We start from the raw sequence: 5,911 nt of genomic DNA, 5'->3' as shown, positions 1-5,911 counted from the left end.
GCCTAGCATGTTTGTGGCCTTGGGTTTCACCCACAAAAAAACACAAAATCCCAATAAAGCCCAGGGAACTATCACTTGGGATCCAAAGTGGGCCTTGAAATAGAAAAGGAGCATTTTGGAAAAGCTGTTCAGAGCAATGAGTGAACTTGACCCATAATCGTAAGTGAAAATCAGGATTAATAGAAAGCTTCCTCGATTTTTAAAATCTATTTACATTTTAATTTGTTTAGTGTGTACATCTCAAAGAACAAGTCGGAGAAATCATCTCCTTCCCACCATGTGGGTGCTCGGAATCAAACGGAAGTCATCAGGATTGGGGGCAAGCCCTGCAAGTTGTCCTCTTACCTCCTGTGACCCCCCACCTCTGTGACAGCACATGTGAATGCAAACACTCTAATAACAAGTAAAAATCATAAGACAAAGTACTCTAGAGTACAAGGAAGAACCTTTGGTGATAGAGCCTAGAAACCACCAGTGGGGGGGGCTGGGGTTGGGGCTCAATCCACCAGCAAGATAGTGGGGGTGGGACTCAGCAACAGAAAGCTGATCTAGCAGGTACCAGTCCCCTTGTTCAGTACAATGAAAAGAGGCAGGGAAGGAGGTGAGTGGGGAGGAGGAGTCTGAACATCTGGTCCAGGAGCACTCATGAATGTATGTGAGCTTCAAATTGGCCCCGAGGGACACAGCATTTCTAAGACATTCCTACTGGTACCCAGGGGATCACGTAAGTTCCATGAAAGAGGCCAACCTTAGGGTGTGGTTTTTTACGGCCCAGAGGAATGCAGGTACTCAGAACATGTTTTGAAGATACAATTGACAGAACTTGCCAGTGAGCGCACTCGGGAAGGCAGGAGGGGAAGGTGGGAGGTAGGAGCCTTGAAAAAGGTCCTTTCACAACCAGGAGGCCTCTGCTCCCAGGTGCAGAGATGAGGCCATGTGGTGAGGGGTTAAATGAGGGTGGCTAGAGTCATTTTTGCGTGGATTCAGTTTCAGGTCCTCGAGGGATATCAAGGTGACCAGAAGTTTCCAACATTCCATCATCATCGATCTCCTGGGTGGTGGGATTAAAGGCATGCCTCCACCATACCCAGCCTTTATTATTTATTTATTATTATTTTAAATTTCTTTATTTCTGAGACAGGGTCTAACAATGTAGCTGTTTCGGGCCTAGAATTCACTGGGTAGACCAGGTGGCATAGAGATCCTCCTGCCTCTGCTGGCCCACCTGCTGTGACGTGTCACCACGCCCATTTTTCTTGTCTTTTTTGGGGGGAGGGTGGGGTTTCAAGACAGGAGCTGGCTTTGTAGACCAAGTTGGTCTCAAACTCACAGAGATCCACCTGTGTTTGCCTCCTGAGTCCTGGGATTAAAGGCACGTGAAACCACACCTGGCAAATTAAAAAAAATATTAATATACATGCAGGGATACAGACACCCATGCTCACCTGTATCCACACAACTGTATATGTTCACACACAACTGTATACACAGACATACAACAATAACGATATTGTGCCTGCACTGGATTTGTGTGCACCACCTGGCTTTATCATTACTAATACTGTGTTCTTTTTGTTGTTTGTAACTCCCGATCCTTCTGCCTCTACCTTTAAAGTGTTGAGATTACGGGCACGGCTTGGTTTGTAAATACAAAGATAATTTTGGCAGTTCTGGGGATTGAACCCAGGGTCTCGTGCATGGTAGAGACACACTACCACACCCCGATCCAGCCCATAGCAGGCTTTAGCTGTTGGGGGTTTTTGTTTGTTTTTAGTTTGAATTGATTGTTTTAAGGCAAGATCTCATACACACCTCCAGAGCAGTGGCTGACCATGCTTTGTTTTGTTTTGGGTCTCATTGTTTTGTTTTATTGAGACAGGATTGATTTCTCTGTGCAAACTTTGGCTATCCTGGAACTCATTCTATAGATCAGGCTGGCCTCAAACTCCCAGAGATCTGACTGCCTCTGCCTCTGGAGTGCTGGGATAAAAGGCATGTGCCACTGTCACCACGAGAAGCAGACTACTTCCAATACAGCAAAACCTTAAATTCCTGATCTTCCCACCTCTACTTCCCAAGTGCTAGGATCACAGGTGTGTACCACCACAGTTGGTTTATAGGGGTTTGGGATTAAAAGGTGGGGCTTCTGCATGCTAAGCTAGTGTGCTGTTGAACTGATCTACTCACCCAGCCTAACCTGAGTGTTTTGAGATGGGGTCTCCTGTAGTCAAAACTAACCTTGAACAACTCTCAGAGGTCTGCCTGCCTCTGATTTCTGAATGCTGGGATAGCAGGTGTGTGAGTTGCCACACACCTGACTTACATGGCACTGAACTGAACTCATGGGTTTTCAAACACCAGTCCCGCATTCTACCACCTGAGCCACATCCCCAGCCGGAGGCTAATTTTCAAAGCAGGGTCATGTTATATGCTTAGGCTGACCTGGAACTCATTTTGTGGCTTAGGCTAGCCTCAAGCTCTTCATCTTCTACTTCAGCCTCAAGAGAGCTGAACTGGACATAGAAGCACACACCTTTAATCCCAGCACACAGAAGGCAGAGGCAGGCAGATCTCTGTGAGTTTCAGGTTAGCCTGATCTACATAGAGGATTCCAGGACAATCGGGGGCTACATAGAGAGGCTGGAGAGAGAAAGAAAGGACAGGGAGAGAGACAGAAAGACAGTCAGAGAGAGAAAGAGAGACACAGAGACAGATTTCAAGCTATCTTTTGGTTTGGTTGGGTTGGTTGGTTGGTTTAAGACAGTGTAATTCTGGCTGCCCTGGAACTTTGTAGAGCAGGCTATCCTAGAACTTACAGAGATCTGTCTCTGCCTCCCAGGTGCTAAAATTAGAGGTGACTTAATTAAAGCCTGGCTTCTAGGTGATTTCTTAATGGATGCAAGTCAATGTTCAACTGCATTTAAAAAGTGATAACAAAGGGTTAAAATCTGCACACGTGGGCTGGAGAGATGGCTCAGTGGTTAAAGGCACTGCCTGCTCTTCCAGAGGTCCTGAGTTCAATTCCCAGCAACCACATGGTGGCTCACAACAGTCTGAATTGGGATCTGATGCCCTCTTCTGGTGTGTCTGAAGACTGCTACAGTGCACTCACATGAAATAAATCTTTTAAAGAATCTGCACGTGTTCAGTACAGCATGTGGGATCCATGGACACAGAAATCCTTTACAAAGTAAGAAGGCAGTAAGAGGGGCTGTGCACTGCAGCTAGGGATTGGCTCTGCTGGCAGAATCCCTGCCTAGTGTGCACAAAGAATTGAATTCTATCCCTAACACCACATAAGCTGGAAACGGTGGTGTCACCCAAAACCCCAGGAACAGAGGCAGAAGAATCAGCAGCTTGAAGTTATTCTAAGATACACAGGAAATTTTAGAAAGCTTGGGCTATAGGAGATTCCTGCAACTTGTCCATACATGCACAAACAAATAAATATACCGTGTATGAAGATTAAAAACGAGAAAGATGGAGTCCTGAGGAATGACTTTATACATGTACACATGCGCGCACACACACTTGCACACACAAATACAAAAAGTAAGCATCCATGGGGTGGGCATACAGACCCTGAAATACTATGTACCAGCACATCCTTGTTTATCGATATGCCTCATAGTTAGGCTTAGTTTTCTCACATGAGCACAAAAACCTATGTGCCCCTGTGCACACACACAGCCACAGCCACACACATGCGTGCTGTGTGTCATGCTCATATGTACTGTCACTACTGGGGCAGCTCAGGGTACCGAGTGCCCCTAGCATGTCCTTGATTGTTTATATGTCCTTGATGAGAAGAAACATTGTGCCCACTTCATCGTCAGTTCCTGTGGTGGGAGGAGGTGTCTGGGCAGACCAAAGGGAGCAGTGACTTAGCAAATGTGGAAAACAAGGTCAAAAGCTATGGAGGTAGCTCTCAGGCTGCCTAGCCTCACATGTACCAGATGTGGTGAAGCACGCCTGTTATCCTAGCATTAAGAGATGGAGACCGGAGCACTGGTAGTTCAAGATCATTCTCCAGTACATAGCAAGTTTGAGGTCAACCTTGGGTCCATGAACCCTGTCAGGGAGATGAGAGCACAGTTACCCTGCAGTCTGCCCCATGACCCTTGTCTTAGTCAGGGTTTCTATTCCTGCACAAATATCATGACCAAGAAGCAAGTTGGGGAGGAAAGGGTTTATTCAGCTTACACCTCCATATCGCTGTTCATCACCAAAGGAAGTCAGGACAGGAACCCAAGCAGGTCAGGAAGCAGGAGCTGATGCAGGGGCCATGGAGGGATGTTACTTACTGGCTTGCTTCCCCTGGCTTGCTCAGCCTGCTTTCTTATAGAACCCAGGTCTACCAGCCCAGGGATGGCACTGCCCACAATGGCTGGGCCCTCCCCCCCTTGATCACTAGTTGAGAAAATGCCTTACAGCCGGATCTCATGGAGGTATTTCCTCAACTGAGGCTCTTTTCTCTGTGATAACTCCAGCTTGTGTCAAGTTGACACAAAACCAGCCAGTACAACCCTGATCTTAAAATGGAGAAACCACTTTGCTTTTCTGTTCTCTCCAGCAGATTCGTCTTTTGACATCATCTTATAACTTTACCCAAAACTGAATCTCCTCTGGAGGGGTTTTAAAGACACATTTATTTTCCCTGCTCATATGTGTGTGTGTGTGTGTGTGTGTGTGTGTGTGTGTGTGTGTGTGTGTGTGCATTGCATGGGTGCAGGTATCTGAGGAGGTGAGAAAAGGCACAGGACCCCTAGAAGTGTAGTTACAGTTACAGACAGCCATGTGGGCTCTGGAAGAGCAGCTCTGGTGCAGTCAGATCTGCTTAGAGAGAAAAGGAAACTTGAATACCCGCAAGTTCAAACCCTTACTCAGAGCTCAAAGAACCTGATCTGTCTTTGGTTTCCACGAGAAAGCTCAGAGACACAGTCTGTTTGGAGTCCATAGGCTACAAAGTTCCGCCTTTAGCAGAGTAACAAGTAGAATGAATTTGTGGAGTCTGTCTGCCAGCTGTGGTGGGTTGTTCTGTCAATTTGATACAATGTAGACGCACCTGCTGTTCTGGTTGTGGCGTCTGCTCCCCATCCCCCATCAACGTGATACTAGAGTTATCTCAAGGGAGGGTGTCGCAATTGAGAAAATGCTTCTTGCCTTAGGTTGGTCTGTAGACAAGCCTATGGAGACATTTTCTTATTTAATGATTAACACGGATGGGCCCAGCACATGTGCACACGTGAGAGAGAGTGTGTGTGTTTGTCTGTGTGTGTGTGTGTGTGTGTGTGTCACAAGTGCCATGTGGTCTTGAATTGTATAAAAGAATAGGCTGAACAAACCATGAGGGCCAAGCAAGTAAACCTGGATCCGCCATGGCTTCTGCTTTAGTTCTCGATTCCAGGTTCCTGCCCAGACTTCCTTTGAGGATGGACTGGGACACAGAACTGGGAAGATGAAGTAAACTGTTCGCTCCCTGGGACATTGCTTTGAGCCAGGATGTTTTATCACAGCAAAAGAAACCCTAACGAAGACACCTGGGAGTAGTCTCAAGAAGGGCTTGTCTAGATTAGGTTGGCCTACCAGCATGTCAGTGAGGGACTGTTTGGATTGCACTAATCCATGCAGAGGACCTGTCCCTTAGAGGTGACACAGTACCCAGGGACTGGGTTCTAGAATGTACGAAAATGGAGAAGGGAAGTTTTTCTTCCCTACGTTGCTTTTTGTCAGGTTTTTAAAAAATATTTATTTATTGAATTAATTTAATGCCATGGTGTGTGTGTGTGTGTGTGTGTGTGTGTGTGTGTGTGTGCCTTTGTGAGTTTATGTGTAAAAAGATGTGCTAGTGGTTATGAAGACCTGAAGAAGGCACTGAGTCCCTTGGAAATGGATTTATAGGTAGTTGTGG

The sequence above is a fragment of the Micromys minutus genome, assembly GCF_963924665.1.
Source record: "Micromys minutus genome assembly, chromosome: 29".
Classification (NCBI taxonomy): Eukaryota; Metazoa; Chordata; class Mammalia; order Rodentia; family Muridae; genus Micromys; species Micromys minutus.
Note: the sequence above shows the minus strand (reverse complement) of the source record.